General features: G+C 39.8%; 1 protein-coding gene across 12 annotated transcripts in view; it reads left to right on the forward strand.

Moving 5' to 3' along the window:
• Nucleotides 1–90: 90 nt before the first annotated feature.
• TEAD1 (TEA domain transcription factor 1) overlaps nt 91–18,135 on the forward strand; it is a 161,219-nt gene continuing 143,174 nt past the window's right edge. For 5 of the 12 annotated variants that reach the window (XM_035326587.1, XM_035326594.1, XM_035326589.1 and 2 more), the window contains exons 1-2: nt 92–378; nt 996–1,133. The gene's annotated coding sequence lies outside the window, so the exon portion shown is untranslated. Of the gene's footprint in view, nt 379–995; nt 1,134–18,135 lie in introns of all 12 variants that reach the window. The other 7 variants (XM_035326588.1, XM_035326590.1, XM_035326595.1 and 4 more) reach the window with 2 other exon arrangements.

The following is an 18,135-nucleotide window of genomic DNA, read 5'->3' on the forward strand; positions in this document are numbered from 1 at the left end:
CAGCGCGGCGCGGAGGCCCCGCCCGCCACCCCGCCCGTCCGCCCGCCCGCGGCCGCAGGGGGCGGCGGGCCGCGCTCCGCCCCGCGGCCGCCCCGCTCCCGCGTTCATTTCATTCCTCCCCTCATTCCGCGCATTCCTCGCATCGCTGGCGCCGCGCAGCCCGGCCGGGAGCCCGGCCCGCCCCGCCGCCGGCCGGGCAGCAACTCATCCTCCGAGGGCTCCGTCCGCCGGCCCGCGGCAAGCTCCCGGCGCGGTATAAATAGTCGGGCGGCCGATTAAAAATAGGCGCGGGGCCGTAAATAGCCGGGGCGGCGGGCGAAGTTTGCCGTCGGAGTGTGGTGCGCTGGCCGTGCGCGGAGGGGGGGCCGCGGCGCGGAGGTAAGAGGCGGCCGCGGGCGCGCACGGCGGCGCTTTGTGCGGCGGGGCGTGGGGCCGGGGGCCGGTCCCAGCAGGGGTCGGCCCGAGAGGCCGGCGCCCCCACAGGTGCCGGGGCCGGCGGGCGAGGGGCCGTGGCAGGGGGAGAAGTTGTTCGGCGGAGTTCCTGCCGCGGCGGGGCCGCGGCCGGAGCTGCAACAGGCGGCCGCTGCCCGCCCCGCACCGCTCCGCTCCCCCTCGCCGCCGCTGCTCGCACTTAGTTGCCTGAGTCACTGCGCTGCGGCCGGGCGCGCACACACTGGCGCGCACACACTCACGCGCACTCCTCACGCCCGCCCGCACTCCCGCATGCACACGCACCCGGGCGCACACGCACCGAGCCCTGGCGTTTTTCACATTTTTGCCACGGGAAGCGCGAAGTTGGGAGCAGCCCCGGGCTCGCTGGAGCCGCTCGCAGCCCCGCGGAGCCATCCCCTGGCGGTGCGCGCTGCCGAGCGGCCCGGCCTGCCTGCGCCCCGCGCCCGGCGGTATCCCGGGCTCCGCTTTCCTCCCCCCTCTCGTTTCCCGCTGAAAGATGAAGGAAGGAATGTCCTTTTTCGCTGCTTCTTCTCCTTCTCCAGAGCTGCTGCTGCTGCTGGTGGTTAATTGCACATTCAAGTGGAAAATTTTCGGGAGTCAGCAGAAACATTGTATCCAAAAAAGACAAAGTCGCAGTTACACTACCACCGAGGAGATTGTCCGTGGAAAACTTCCATTCGGTAGGAACCGTAGGTTTTTTTCTTTTTCCGTAGCATTTTACAGAGATCTAATCTACAGATGTCCATAGTGCTGATGCGGAGGGCCGGTGGCAGCCTTTGTTCGCAGAAGGAGCGGTTTCAAAGGAAGTACACTTCCAAGGGGGAGGGAAAAAGTTAGACAGGGCAGCTTTTGTAGTAAAAACTAAATAAAACAGTCCCCTCCAAACAGCTGAGCAAAAATGACGAAAAGAAATAAAATGAGAGAGATAGAGAGAAAACCTCTCACCAAGTAGGAAAGTTTGTGCTCCTGCCTCAGTTAGGCATCATCCTAGTCAGGATTTTTCTCCTCTTGAAATCTGTTTTAAATTGAACGGTGTTACAGTATAAAAATATTTATGAAACAATGAAATGCCAGCCACCCATGCTTCTCGGGAGAGTTGTTAACTTATTAGAAACAAGTGCCCGCCTTTGATATGGAGAAACAAAAAGTGACCTCCAGAAGTGCTGGAAAGTTAGGGAGCAGTTCTGCTCTGCATTTCCTGAACTTAAATGGCTCCCAATATTTTTTAACTGTTCATTGTCGAACACTATCTGGGAAAGGCCAAGAAATGTCAGATTGTACTGGCATTTTCTGATGTAAAACGTTATATATATAAGAAAAGTAAGCCGAATTGGCAGAGCCTCAGGGAAAAAAAAAGTAGCTATACAGCTGTATACCTGTCTAACAGAAGCCTGTTTGCTTTCCCTCAATGCTGGTAAAGTTTGGAAACGCGGTATTGCTAGTTAGCGGTTTTCCAGAGATATCTAAACTAGATAATGGCGAAGTTGGGAGCCGTATGATTAAAATCCTGTTTTCTCTAGTCGAATGCTCGGTTATTATGCAGCACATCTAATATGGAAATATCTGTGGGAATGCCTCTTATGGGAAAATTCATATAAATAACAAAGTGCTACCTGCAATTGAATATGAAAACAAAAGTGATTATAATTACATTAGGACTTAATTTAAAATTATGTAGGATTCTTCGTATAACCCTAGAGTGGGAATGTGTGTCTGTAATGTATGATGTATTCTGTCGCTATAAATAGTTGGGGAATACCATTACAGGGATATTAGATTGTAGATGGTAAGATGGTGCTATCAAAAATGACATAGACCTGTGTATTAAATTACTTCTCAGGGGGCAGAGGGGAGCTTGCATGTTTGTGTGTGAGTATATCTGTATATATGTGCACGTACTTTATTTGGGAATAGAAAGGCAGGGATTAATCCAGTGAATGTTCTTAAATCAGGAAACTGAAGGTTTTATAAGTGGGTCATATTTTAAACTCGTGACTTTTTGAAATCAACTTTTAGAAATACTTTTGATTAAAAGCAAACTTTTTTTGAGAGGTATTTATTTTTTATATTGGTGCTAAAATGTGTCTTTTCACTCTACACTGATTTTTTCTTGGGTCATGATGTGTTTTCTGTACCACTAGGATAAGCCTGCAGCAAAGAAATGCAGGATTTTATCAGTTGACCAAGCAGAAAGTTTGGATGTAAATGACTTATTTCAGTTTTTCTTCTTAGTAATCTAAAAATACCTTTGGAAAATACTTTATTGCTACACATGTGTTAGGTGTATTTTGAGCATCAGTTTTACATAGGCTGCTTTGGTGAAGTAAATATCATTAGCTTCTGCACCCAGGAGAGTGTGTAGCAACAGCTCTTGATATTTGAATTATGGTTTTATGTTCTGTACAGTTTCTTAATGCTGAGCGATGTACGCGAGCAGTGAAGCAGAGGAAAAATTTTGATTTGACATGAGTCTTAGTAAAGACAGACTCTGCTTAAAGGAGTTTAAACAGATAAAAAAGAACAACAGAAACTTAATTAAGAACTAGACCTGCCATGAGTTTCCAGCTGAGAAATGAGTGTGTTATGTGTGAAGACGTGTGAGCATGTGTGTAACATGTTTAGTGTAATTTGTAACTATTGTTTTTTTGTTGTTGTTGCTGGATGGTGTAGTGGTTTTGTATATTACTGAAGTGGGTTTTAGGCTTTGTTTGTCCATGCCTGAAAAAGTTAAGCTCAGTTAAGTCACATGCAGAGGAATAAAGAATTCCTTCCTTCTTTTTAAACTAACCTTGTAGATAATATTGTAAGCAAACTTTAAAGATACAGTACAGGCACTAGTGTAATAAGGACTTCTTGAGCTACAGAGAAATTCTGGCATATTTTACTTTATAAAAAGTAAAAGGTAAAAACATATAGTTGTGTATCATAACATAGTTGTCAGTTTGCAATCCATATAGTATGATGGTTACACTGTTGTAAGAATTTTCGTAGAAGTAATCTGACTTTATTGGAAGGTGCCTAAGATTCTTTCCAAAACTGAAGATCTTGTGTACAGTTATGGATGTTTATCTGTGAGATTATCTTCAAACATCGCATTTTGAATGCATGGTTTCTGACTGTGTATACACACATGCATATCACTTTTTTTTTAATCTATTATTTTTTCTTGAAGTTAATATTTATTTTATCTCCCCATATACTGATGGTTTAAAAACTCACCTTGTCTTTCTGAAGTGATTTCATTTAAGAAAAGATTTGCTAGATCCAATCCTTACTCAGTTTAAAGTGACTGGGATGACTCGTATGAATAAACAGTGCTGGATCGAATACTAAGGTATTTACAGCATATGCTTTATATCCATGTTTAGTATGACATTTGGTGTCCAAAGAAGTACGTGGGTACTATTCTGCATCTTTGTTTATAAATACTATTATATTTGATATGCATGCTTTTTCAAATTTTTGTAAGGGGACTTCTTTTCTGCTTTGCTTATGATCTATCTAAAACTTGCAGGCAAATTTCTGTTAAAAGTTGATCACTCATTCCAGTTTTGGGCTCTTATTCATAGTATGTGCAAATACGAGGTGCATGCTGACTGCTTTTTTTTCAAAATATGTTGTAGGTTCAGGTTAATTCCATTGAGTTCATAGAGTGTTTCTATATGAAGTTGGCTGTAATGAGCGTGCAGCTTGGCCCCTTAAACGTGATTTTGAAATCTTCATCCCTCATCAGAGTGACCTGCTTTAGCCATGAGAGAAATAGTAGCTATTTATTTCTGGGATTTGAGATTTAATTACCGTTTTGTCACCATGAAGCACATTGCCATTAGTGCTTGCCTCAGGTAGGAATGCTTTATATTCCTAAACTACAGTCATTTACTAATTAAAAAAAAAAAAGTCTCAAGAAAGTCTTAGAACCTACAAGAGGTAAATCATCTCTGTGAAAGAAACTGCTGTTAGAGGTTTTGTGGCAGTTTATACAAGTACTGTATAATTTAAATTGTATCCTGTGATATATGAACAGATTAATGGCATTATTTATTATAAAGGTGACTGGCTCTAAGCCACCCTGAAGACACATTTTTAGAAGAAAAATCTCCAATAAATTCCCACTTTATGACCATATCTTGCTCTCTGTTCTTGCACAAAACTCCTTTTGATTTTTGCAAGTGGAACAAGTATGGAATAATATTTCTATAGTTTTGTGTTTGGTTTTAAAGATCACTCATTTCCAAAACATAAGCTAGTGAAAAGTTGCAGACTTAAATCCTTTGAAGCACCGACTCCAAATCTGCTTAGATTTGTCACATAAAATTCAGCTAGGACTCTTCTAATTTAATAGTCCAAACCTCTTTTTTTTTTTTTTTTTTTGTGTGTGTGTGTGTGAAATCCTGATGCTGTCGTGAGTTTTGTCTTACTGCTGGTACAGCCAAAATTCTTCCCTCTGTTGATGCGGATTCAGCAACTTTTATGCTGTATCTGGTTAGTAAAGTTCCAACAGAATTATATTACTTTTAAAACACAAGGAATGAGAGAGTGGAGGGAAGAGAAAGGAGGTAACAAGCCAGTGTCAAAATCTGGTTCTGAACAACTAATTTGAGGCATTTTGCACAGGAAGTCTATGAATGTCTCAGAAAGCCACCCGTCATGTGCTACATGCCCTTATTTGTTAGATGAATTTTTGCACAAGTGTTAAGAACGCGATGAAAATCTGCAGAGTGTGTAAAGGGTTTGTAGATGCTCGCCCGGTTGGTGCAGGGCTGCAGTCCCATTTCCCAGTCTCCAGTTTGTGTCTGGGTTCCTCAGAGGAAGCCCATTTTAATTTGGCGCCTGTCCAGTAGAAGGTATCACCTGTAACTTTTTGTTCTTTGTCTTCTAGTAATTGTTTACTCGAACAGTGTGATTACTCCCTCTGCATCCTGTTGTACCTTTCCAAATGGCCTTCTTAGATTTGTAGCTTGTATTAGTTCTTCACCGAACTTTTGAATCAGTCTGTGCAGCAGCAGAAGCATACAAGCACAAAAGGCAAGTTTATTTGCTAGCAGGTCAGAAGGTAGAATGTGAAATCACAGTGTGCTGGGAGGGGGGAAAGAAAGGCAAGTTTAGGATTATGTGTAAAACTATTAAAATGCTATTGACTGGGAATCTAAAACAATGACGAGTGCTGTTGTTTTTACAGATACATAAACTGAAAAACTGCTGCTAATGATGGGAAATGTTAATTATGTGAGAACATATTGAACTTATATTCTCTGGCATGAACTTCTTTAAATGCATCGACTATGCTGCCTTTTATGCGCACAGCTTTCTAATTATCATAATTCAGTACAGCTCTGGCTTTTGGAAGGAGTTCAAGTGCAATCTCAACTTAACATGAAAGGAGTTTTTTTTTTAACTGAGAATGTTCAAGAACAATTTGAAAAGATAATCTAAAAATGCTACATACTTAGCTGGGTATAAGTCAGAAAACAAATATGTTCCCATAACTGCCTATCAAAGCAGAACAGATTATTAGAACTATCTATTTTTTCTCATTATGTCTTTCACACTCCTACAGAACACAACTAAAAACACATTTGCAAAATTGAGTATCATAGAAAGATCTACTATATATCCATTGATAGAAGTTTGTATTTTGTCAAATTTTGAAATGATTGATTACATTACTGTATCATTATGAAAAGACTTTACCTCAAATACTATGTAAGTAACCAAGATTTCATTTTTTTTCTAAAATAAAGCAAGAAGAAAATTCTCATGATTCCTTTGGTATTAACCGATTGTGTTTCTGTAACGTATTAAAGCTCTGCTGTAAATCTTCCTTATCTGTCAGTATTCACACTGTCTTCATGGAGCTTGAGGGGGATGTAAATACTCATTCTTTATAAAGCTTTTAAAAGTCATTTTTATTTCTATTTTTAAATGAAGGGAAAATAACTTAACTTGCACTTGAATTATCCTTTCACTTTTTTTTTTTGGTGTATTCTCCAATTGTCAGTTGTTGTTTTTTTTCTTTCCCATGTTACCCAGCTTCTAGCTGAAAAAGAATCAGATTTTTTTTTCATACTTTTTTTTTCCTTTTACTACAGTACATGCTACATTTTTAAAATGCAAAGAAAGCCCCAGTGAAACAAAATGACTTCATTTGAGCTGGCACTTAAGAGCAGAATTCACTTCCATAGTGCTGAAATAAAAGAAGCCAAGTGTTTTAAATAGCCACTCCCCTAGGCCAGAGCGTTTTAGAAAAGCTCATTGTCTAGATTTGAGCTGTAGCAGTATGCCGGCCTCTGTTAAATCTTCCAAACTAGACAGCTCGATTTCTAAAAGTTGACATCTGGTTTACTTTGTTCACCTGTTTAAAAAAAATGCAAATAGACGAGTGTGCCATTGCCCTAGAGCTCTGAAAAAAAAAAAATGCTGTTGACAGTTTGTCAAATAGTGCTTCCAGTCTAAGACTGCAGTAGCCTATTGTTATGCCAGCAACAGGCAACAGAAGTTGTGGCACCATATGGCTAGTATATGCTTCAGATAAGCTATCTGTTAATTTAGCTTATCAGTAGCGTTCTGATATGCTTCGTGTTTGAATCACCAACCAGTATGGCTTTGGGTATTTTTGGTGCCAAATTATTCCTTAACATTATAGACATCACAGCTATTCCCTTGGTGGAATCCCTTTCCTTTCATTCACCTCATGGTACTCTGAACAATAGTGCTTATTTTTGCAATTAGCTGGCATGTTTTTTTTTACATAGTTGTCCTTCTGTTGGGAGATTATAATTTAGGAATGACATTTTGGTTTTGAGGGGAGAAAATGTCAGAACAGACTTTGGAAGAAAAGGTTTAATGGTTTAAAGCCTCTGTTATCTGTATCTCAATTAAAATATGTAGTGTTTGGAGACAGACATTTATTAATGACAAAGGAAATCTTACTCATATTTAATCTACCACCATGCATATGCACTTCTTGTCCTAGAGCTGCTTTACGGTTTAAGATAAAAGGCAAAATTCTGTAAACAGTTTCATTTTCCATGTCCAAACTTTTACTTTATTCTTTCAACAAATTGGCCTTTAAGAAGAATTGTATACCTGTATCTGTTGCCAGCTAATCTTTTGTATTTTTATTTTTTCCTATTTATTCCGCAATCAACTGAAAGCCTTTTAGAAAACTCAGACTGAATGGGTGTTCCTTTTTTTTTTTTTTTTTTTTTTCTTTCCTCTTCTCCCCTCCCTTTGGCCATAATTATTTTGTTACAAGAAAAATCTCAAAACATAAATACAGTCTTCTGTTCAATGCCACAGCGATGCCCTTAGGGTTGGGTCTGTCTGCGTTGCTCTCTGACCTTGCTGCACATTCCTCTTTGTGTGCCCTACAGGCTCCATCTTGCTGTTCCTTACAGGGCACTACAACCGTCTTTGGTTGCCTGGACTTCCCTCTTTCCTTGGGTATGCAGTTAGTTATATTAGTTAGTATGCTTTTGAGCATCCCTAGATTAGGCTCGCCTTCTTTCAGGTTGTGGTAGCTTTGTTCTCCTCCTTTTGCTAGCCATCTTGACAGCTCCTCTTCCTGCTGTTGCTCATGGACATGGTCTTGCTGTTGCGTCTGTTTGGCCATACCAGTCTCCAGGCTGCTTTCTCACCCTGGCTATTAGAAAGAAAAAGCTACTTGTGCTTGTATAATGACTTTCATCTCCAGCATCCTTGATGACCAATAAGAGGGCCAGACTGTCTCTCAAAGAAGTTCACAGTCATTTTCTTACTCTGTTTATTGACACCACTTTTTAGTAATGAAAGGAGGTCAAAGAGAAGAAAATTTTTCTCCCATCCTTTTGGAAGCAAGTAATTTGACAATCCAGAACTGTGGTTGTTCGTTAATGCCACACTGAAGTCCATCCAGCTATAGGTGAATTGCACTGAAACTACCAGGAACTGGCACAGCACCCAGAGGCCAACCAGATGGGTGATAAAGCAAGAGGTTATGTCCCTGCCTGACCACCATGGTCACCTGTCAAAAACAAGAAAGCTTTTCTGCTTGTGGCTTGGCATCTCAGGCTGTTAACAGAGATTTGTAGTTTCTCTGCAGGGACAGGGTGTGTTAGCATCTGTCTACTTAGAGTTGGTTTGGGAATCACCTCAAATTTTAAATCTGTCTTAAATTCAGATTTAGAGTTCAGGTCCACAGTGTGTCTTATACACAGGGACAGTTGGATGATAATAGCATTTTTTTTGTCATCTGGCTTATTGCAGATTAGACCTGTGATTTTTCACTTTAGTGTGTTTGGGGTGGTGATGGTGAGGGAGAAAGCAAAGAGGCAGGGAAAGGAGGGGTATTGAGACTTATGGTTTTCTGTGAGGCATTTGCACATCTTCCATGTAAGTTATTCCTAAATGTTTTAACAGTGAGAGGCAATTTTCAGCCCACTAGATTATCTAGTTATCACCTATACTTACTGAGTATGGAGATCTTTGGACTGATGGGGCCATTAAAACATAACAAAGCTACAGCTATTTGTTACAGTAAAGTGCATGTGAAGTTTTTTGTTGATTTCTGCTTTCCCAGCCTTTCATTGGTTCCTGTCATTGTTTTGTGACTGGAAATCCATAGCTCCAAATAATGTGCATTTTTTTTTTCTTTACATGTACTATTATTTATGCATAGTAATTTCTTTCTCTGCTTCTTGGCATATTAACTGTATGCTAATATCTACACTTGTAGATAAGCAGTTGAAGGGGCATATTTATAAAAAATTTTAAACAAGCAGCTTCCTATAGCAATTCAATTTAGATTTTAATGTTAGTAATATTTTTTGTTGGTGAAGCAGTGACCCATAAAGACCTTGATCTTCTAAAATCTCTAAAAACAATACAAAGAAGTCCAAAGCATAATAGAATTATCATAGTTTTGGTTGCTTGGAAAATCAACTAATATTCTGGCCTCTGAGATTAAGGAAACAAATTAAAGAACCCTTTTTTAGGTAGCAAGCTGCTTTTAATGGACCTTCTGTATTAAGGAAAGTACAGTATTGTAGGTTATTTATTTCTGGGCATGCAGTCCAGGGTGAAGAGCCTGCAATTCAGCTAGCAATGCCTCTGTGCCCTGAGGTAAACTCTATTCCACAAAGGGAATTTTGATTATGGTCTACTGCTCTGTAGCATAGTGGAGGCTTCAAGAGGCAAGTGGTAAATGCTACCAAAGAAAAGCTGGATTGGAGCCACTGACGTCATCTAAGTAAATCTGCTGTAGGACTATAGCCATAAAATGACTGCCAGCCACTGAGCGCACTTTGGCCTTTTCTTGTCAACTGTTTTAGCTGTTTTTTTGCTTCTTTTTTCTTTTTTTTTCCAAGCAACATGCATTTTTTTTTTTGTACTAGTTGTGCACATGATGAAATATAGGAGTGCTAATGTTTCACCCCCCCCCCCCCAGCATGCAAACTGTACATACCATGTGAGTAGCTGCACATTGCAGTTCAAAAATTAAAAAGTAAACCAGCACTTTTCCATACGTGAGTTTAGCAGAATTAAGCTTCCATCTCGAGCCATGTTTTTAGGCACAAGAGCCTGGCAGTTCAAGTTACAGCATACTGATGAGATTTGTGTTGTGAGCAAAAAGTGTTTTGATGCACTGGAGAGCATGCTTCCCTCTGGAAGAACTAGATGTGTAAAAATGGCTTGTTGTGAATTCTGAATTAGAAAATAACACCGGTGTTTGAGTGTTTAAGATCCAGTGTTAGTCATTGCTTTAAGCTTGACCCCTGCAGCTCCAGTCACCCCAAAACAAAACTTTCTTGTTTCAAACATCCAAATGCATTCTTAGCAGCTGATCTTCTGATGATGCTTTTTTTTTTTTTTACATAGTTAAAGAAACCAGGTGCATTAACAATAGCAGCTCTAGGATTCCTTGATGAGTACATAGCAGTAGATACACATGTACCAAAAGATATAATTAAAAATGCAATTGATATTTCACCTGTCTCCCACTTAAAGTTTAGATGTATCAGGATTGTAACAGGAGTACTTGTTTTTTTTTGTCAGTGGGTTGAATTCATTGTCAACATTCTCTTGAAATGAATTTCCAGGAATTTTAACATCTTTTTTTTTTTTTAAAAAAAAGATTATATAATAGAATGCAGTTATAATTATTAGCCAGTGTGTCCCATGACAGTATTTGTTTACTTGATTTATGTACTTCTTAAGCTTTAAAATAAAAATTAAGCATCAATGTTTTTGAAGTTTGAGTCTCATGATCAGAAACATATTAAAACCAGTATCTTCTCCATGAATCATTCGATGAGTCAGTTCCTGAAACCACTACAAGCCTCACAGTTCTTGGCTACAACTGAAAGCAGGAAATCCAGGCTTCAATAACTTCCTTTCCCAGTACTGGCTATAGCAGTGTTAGTGGTTAGTATATGCTGCTTTTGTAAGCAATAGGAAGATGTATGTCTGAGGAACAAAGGCACTCAAGTCAATTTGCTGAAACTGTTTATAATTTGTGGTCTTGATTTGAATGTCAGGATATATTGGCATATATTACATTCTGTGCTGCAATACATTTTCCAGCAGTGATAATCAGAATATGAAATAGAGGGAACACTGTCGCACAATTCTTTGACAATACCCATCTAATCAGTTTACCAAAAAAAAGTGGTGTTATTTTAGTGATATAATCCAGCTCCTGAATAGCAATGACAATGAAAACTGAACACATAGGAGTGCATTTTAAATGTTTATTTAGCAGCTACTTTGTTTTATGCTTGTGAAACAAGCTATTTTTATTCTGTTTCAGTGCTCCAAACGGGCTTGAAAAAAACCCAACCCAAACTTGGAACTTGTAAAATAAAAACACATGATTTGTTTTTCAGTCTCCTTTTTTTGTAGTGAAAACTGTTTGCCTCCTCATAATCAAGGACACTTGTCTCTATGTCAGTGAAGCATTGCTGACTGCAGAACCTGTCTCTTTAAATGTGGAGTGCCTGTGCTCTACGACATCTGTTCAAGAGGATGTACTATTTACCTTCTTGTGCTCACTCGGCCAGATTCAGGTTTGGTTCAATGTTGATCTTAATGCATTACATCTGGAAAGTATTCAGCCCTTTATGTTTTTCTTAAATACTGTGAAAGATAGTTTGGTATCTTGTACTTACTATTTGGTTAATTTAACTCTCTAATTAACTAGCACCTAAAAGCCAAACCTATCTTCTTTAACTATGCTTTTCATTCTTCCTCCAAAAAATTTCTGTTCACAAACTGGGAACACAAGTATTGAGAGCAATGAACTAGTTAGATGATGTGTTAGAAAGCGAGTTTTTACAATGTTGCTTAAATTGTGTAAGTAGTGCATTGATTAAAAACAAATACAGAGCTCTTCATTTAAATGGGCACAGTGGTTTTTTGCACATTAGGCAACACTTTTCATATTAGATGGCATGTGAAATTGATTTTATAAAGCAAGCTACCAGTTGGAGTTTTTCTTAGCTGGTGCAAGTTGGTAGATTAACCTCAGTGTAACTAATGGCCACTCACAGAGGGTTGGAGCCAAATGTCTGATCCTGGTGATCCTGTGCTGATGGCCACTTGATGTGGTGCTTCTTGAGTTGTGTGTTAGGCACTACTGAGGAGGATTGGGCTGGGGAAAAAAGGAGGAAACCCATAGCCATAATAGAGATTTTCCACCTCCTTTCTTTGTCTATACAACTCCATGCTCATGGGAGAGATCTGGAGAGGGTCAATCCCTTGCTCTAAAGCCTTTGAGGGACTGTATTCAGTTTGGGGATGAGGTTGCACTCCAGGGAGAGGGAGAGACCCTTCCCTCCTAGTTGGCAAGTTTATGTCAGCTGTTCATGGGTACTTTTCCAATGGCCAATGGCAACTGCTCATTTTTCCCCTTGGTACTGGCACATACGATCCTCAGTGGCTTGTAGTGTCCATCAGAGACACAAGTGTCCATTACAAGTCCAGGAGAGGCCACTGGGCTTGTTTTGACATAAGGGAGCTGGGTTGCCAGACCTTCTGTGCTGTAGCAAGCATCCAAGCAAACTGCTTAGTTGATTGTAAGTGTGGTTAGTCATGATTTCTCTAAGAATATTTAATGGGATGTTATTGAGCCATCAGCGTGCAAGTAACATTAAAAAAACTGTAAATAGGATAACTGGTCCAAAACTACAGCTCTCAAAGCACCAACTCCTCTGGTACAGGAAGTTGGTGGAGATGACAGTTTTTGATATTAAACTACTCCAAGTACCTGGTGGTCTGTTTCTGGAGACAAGCCTCTATGAGGCAATGGAGCGCACTACAGAGTCATGTCCCTGGCAAGTGGGGATCTGTGCCTTCAAGCATGCTCACTGTAGAGCATCATGTGAACAGAGTGGCTTGGGCTTAGTGCAGGGTAGCTAGACTGCTTTGGAGGCAAACTGACTTGGTTCTCCCTTCCTTCTGTTGCACTCAAAGAAAAAGGAGTGGCCTTTGAAAGGAGGGCTCAATGCTTGCCTTCAGGAAGGAGGCTCCCAGGGAGGCATGCATCTTTTCTTCCTTCCTTCCTTCTAGTTAGTTAAAGTGGTGCTTTATTCACAGACGCTGTGGTAGAGCACCAGCTGTTTATGTACACAGAAGTCTCACTCAGGTGTGTCTTCTCTGCTGTGGGGAGCCAGATGCTGCTGCTTTAGGGATTGCAGCGCTCAGCATCACACCACCTATTGTAGATTTAACTTACTGCATTGCAGTTAACATCCTGTAATAACAATAGTTACAATAATTAACTTACCGAAATAACAAAGGTGTTCTTCATGCCACTTCTGCATATTGCTTTTGGGACAGGAATATTTTTTTATTTTTTTTAAAGGGACAGTTTAAGCACTTCAGCAGCAGAGAGTAGCAGTGAATTTTCACAGGATCAAAGCATGTGTAAAAAGCATTGTTTGTATTTGTGATTGTGCAATTTTCTATTAATGTTAACTGATTGTTTAAAAACAAAAAAAGTCAAGTGAAATAAGCATTTAAAAACTAAGAAGCAGGCTAGAGTCATGCTTGCTTTCATTTATTTCACTTGTAAAGAGATGTAAATGTTTTAATGTTTTTTCCTAGTTGAACAGTCCTGAACATGGGTATTGTGGTGCATAAGATACAGAGATACGTTTTTATCAAGTTCATATACACAAAACGTGTATGAACTGAACATCTTTCTGTTACTATTGATCAGAGAGATGTCCTGTTGTTCTAATGTGGATTTTGGTTAGGGATTAGAGGCCTGGGGCTTTGAATTGCTTGCTGTCTGTAGACCAAGTCATCAGTGGCTAGTGATTGATCTATTAATTAAAATCAATTTAAATGGATTCCTAAGCCTTATGTAACTGATTATCTTATTAACATCATGAGAAAGCCACTGAGATCTGCAAGGAATGTGTTGCTTTAGACAAAATATAGCACCATTTCATGGGAGAATTTTATGAATTGCTGTTGCTGTAAGTTATCTATGCAAATAGAAGAAGAGCCTTGCTTAAATCCTACATTAAACCGACTGTTCCTGTTGAATGTGATTTTTCTTTTTTTCTTTCATTTTTTTGTGAGCGTCCTCCGAAAGAACTGACTTTAATATTAATTTGTGTGCATGTGCTTGTGTACGTATTCATGGTTAGACAGTTACCATTGACAGGGTTAAACATTGCTGGGCTTCTGATATATTCTGATCTTTGAGATTTTTGTTTTCTCTTTAACATCTCCCTCACCACATTTAAAAAAAAAATCCACAACAAGAAAAATAATTTTCTAAATTATTGGAAACAAAATGACATGAAGAACATCTAATGCTGTTTAATCCATGCTCTGCCTGCTCAGCAGTACTGTTGGAGGAGACACTTCAGACAGCTGGAGGGGCTGTGTGGGCAGAGGGGAGCTCTGGCAGAAGTGAAAGTGCTGAAGAAATGGCAATAAAAACCTTCCTGGCTGGGAGATGGGAGGCTTGTCTGTCCTCTTTGCGTTTGCTTTGTAGCTTCTTTTTACATCAAGGTACATAGCTGCTTGGAATTGCTTGCTATACATATATTTATATTCTGTGATCAGGCCTCAAAGAATACTCAAGCCAAGGTCTCAGCAAAATCCGTGGAAATTTTGAATCAGGTTTCAAATATCAGGGCTGTTGCCTCCAAATCATAGCCTTACCCACAACTTTTTAGTAATGTCAGTAATGTGTGTATTCTCCAATCTGATTTGTAACCCAGGCTTCTACAGCAAAGGAGATTTTAAACTGGGCATGCTTTTTATGTAGAATCACTTTACGTATTTCTTCCCTAGTTCATGCTCTCAGTAAATTTGTGATTGGGGGCAAACTGAAATCAGTTGCATGACACCTTTTTCATTGAAGCTGGTTTCACTTCAGATTTCTTCTGCTGTATTGCCGAAATGGAAGAAACTATTTTTTTAAAAAAGGCAGTAATAAATTGATAGTAACTGATTTTTTTAGTGAACTTTGTTAAACAACAACACAAAAAAAAAGCTTTCTATTACATAGCTATAGATTGCCTCAGACATCATTCATTCAATGTGTTGGCTATTTTTGAAAGCAAAGCATTGTTGATGAATTTAATTTATTAGATAATCCTACTATCATTGGCAGTAAAGGTTACAAGTCTTTAACCAAAGAAGGTTTGAAACAGGACTGACACAATAAATCCAATTTAATTTACCTTTGGCAAAATTAAATGCATTGCCTGAAATGTACAACTGTGTAGTTTTCCATGATAGAAAGCTTTCATTGCTTGTGGAAAATTGAGTAAGGTGTTTGGAAGATGTGATTTTAAAATCCGTGTAAAATCCTACTCATTTGACTTGCTAGGTTACATGGTGGTGGCCTCCAGTTTACTCTGTAGTTATCTTCAGACATTCGCTGGTTTTTGACTTTAGAGGATGAATGATTCACCTCACAGTGCCTGTGAGCATGCTGAGCATGTTGCCAACCTGCTGCCTAATAATGGCTCCAGCAAGAAATTTGGAAGAGAGCTGAGCAGTGCACAAGTGACTCGTGAAAAACGGACTCCACAATCAATGAGATCGTAAAGTAGGTATGTTTATTCAGGTCTGGGCAGCATGGGGGGTAGTCCCACAAAAGTCGTGCGCACCTGATGTGGCAATTTGCCTTGGTTATATGCAGTAAAGAGTTACATGTGCATGAGGTTTCACAATGTGCCTATACATATTCATAACCTGTCCCCGCTTCATATTAAAATTAGTTCCAAGGAGTCATTTCCATAAACTCCTCCCATCTGCGCTTGCGCAGTGTATTCTGGTGGTGGTCACTGGGGGTTGTGGGGATAAAGATTGATGATTTTTCCTTGTCACTGCTAGTTGACTTCTTGTCTCTGTGCAGACTCAGTTGCTTCTTGGCTCTTGTCCATCCGCAGGACCAGTTTCTACCAGTTTCTTAAGACAGGCTCACACTCTTATTAGGAAACTGACCTTGGTAAGGGGCCCAAGGATTCTTGCTTTAGTTAATTTGCACAATGCACCATAGTTAGCAAAGACACTAAGTAGCATCCTAGTTTTAATGCCGTCAGCACTCTATCTCTACTTGATAAGATTCTCCTAACTCCCTCTCTCACAAGGACAGTGGAAACTACCAGAACCAGAGCCCCTCAGTGCACACATACACCTCCTAAATGCCTGTGCTGCCTGCTGCACTAGCCCCTTTCCTGCCCTGGGTCTGCAGGTGGTGCAAATAGATGTGTTAGTGCAGAAGTTTACAGCTGTGGGGTTGCTGGGTCACTGGAGTCTGGGAACTTGGAAGCTAACACTGAAATCCTGGGTGTGACAAGTTATTTCATCCTGGATGCAGCCCTTGAATTTGGGGAGAGAGTCTTTGTGCCATGACTTACATTAGCATGCCAATTTGAAATTAGAATAGTCATACAATAACTTTTTATTTTGTACACCTTTTGGTTTGGAAAGGAGCGGGGAGACTCTTGAATGTAGGAGAAACATGCTGAGTGCTGAAAATGGGTGAAGAGAATAAGGCTGGACATAACTCCTCTCAAAGTAGCAGACTTGTAAAGAGGTAACTCTAAGGCAGAAGGCCTAGGTTGTGACTGCTAACCCTCTCTTCTGCTACTGAATAGTAAATGGAAGTGCCTAGTCTTTTCCTGCAGCTGCTTCATGTTACATGTCCAATTCCTCAGTTGTACAATCACAATTTCAATTAATTGACTTTTTTTCAGTTGAATTTCTACCATAGGGTTCTGGCTAAAAGGGAAAGGACATTGTTGGTAAATAGCTTTTAAATAGCGTACTGCATAACCCTGCCATTATGACTTCAGGGAATATTTTCCATTCCACATTTGTCTATAATGTGAATCTTAGTAACATTTGTTTTGTATTAAGGCTGCAAGGTTTTTTTGTGCATGTTGCAAACCCTATGAAATGTTTTTTATTCTTGCAAATTATAAATAGTTGAGTTGGCTCAACTATCCCTTTTGTAAGCACGTGTTCTTTTTTAATAGTACAACATGGTTATGGAGCAGAGTTATATGAAATGCAATTGAGTTGTAGTAATAAAATTTCCATGGTGTTCTATGAAGGTTAGTGGTATGCAGTTAATTGCTGGACTGATGATGGGTGCTGTATAGGAAGTGTTGCTGCTCTAGACACTAAATATAATAATTAAGTTCAGGGGGTTAGTATTAAAAGAATAGAAAACACATGACTCTGTAATTAACAGCAAATTTGTGCTGATACTTGGTTTAACAATACTATAATAGATGTAGGTTCATGCTTGCTATTTATCATCTGCATGTTCAAGGGGAGTGTCTGTTATGAAGCTTGGAGGAAGGGGTCCAAATGAGGAGGGCTAGATACTTAATTTCTCTCTAGATTTTTAATGCTTGTTAAGCCAGTCTCACCAAAGAAAGTTTCTAGTTCTATGTATATTCAGAGGAGAGAGGTGTGTGCCTGTGAAGGCTTCCAGGGGAAGAACCTGGCCATCCGCACACTATGTGCCTAATTTGAGGAGAATGGCATCTCCTTTGAATAGGAGAAAGTAGGAGTTTCCTTGGGTGGGGAAAAAGCTGTCATTATCTATGGAAATTGAGGCATGGATTTGACTAAGTTGCTCTGCTGAATGCCCAGGCATCTCTGCCTCTAGTGTTCCTTAGCTACCCTTTAATGGCCTGACAGAAGTATTCTTTATCACCTGTCAAAGAAGAGGGCAAAGCTTGTCTGGATAAGGAAGAATGTGTATTTAAAAAGTATCTGATCTAACAATACTTGCAATCTCTCTCTTTTTTTTATTTTATTTTTTATTTTCAGGCTCGTTGACATATTTCTGTTCTACTTAGAATATTTAGGAAAACTGGACGAAACAGCCAAAATACTGTTTATTTTTCCCCTTCTTACAATGCAGTCTTTTGCATGCAGCCTGCTAGATCCTATTGTTTAATTCTGCTGCAGTGCAACATAGTGCACTGCAACTGGAGAGTTTAAAATAAGCTGTGTGGTATACTCAGGTGTGTGAAACTCTCATAGCACATTTCTTATGGTGTGATGCAAACAAGACATAATTGCAAGGAGCACAGACTAAATATTCTGCTGGAATGGGGCAGACAGAACACAAAATGTCACAGCTGTAAAGACTGAGTGGAAATCTTGGCACTGAAGAAGTCAAAGTTACAAATGAATGGAATCTCTTCTATGTCCATGTAT

Source organism: Oxyura jamaicensis, chromosome 5, assembly GCF_011077185.1.
Source record: "Oxyura jamaicensis isolate SHBP4307 breed ruddy duck chromosome 5, BPBGC_Ojam_1.0, whole genome shotgun sequence".
Lineage (NCBI taxonomy): Eukaryota > Metazoa > Chordata > Aves > Anseriformes > Anatidae > Oxyura > Oxyura jamaicensis.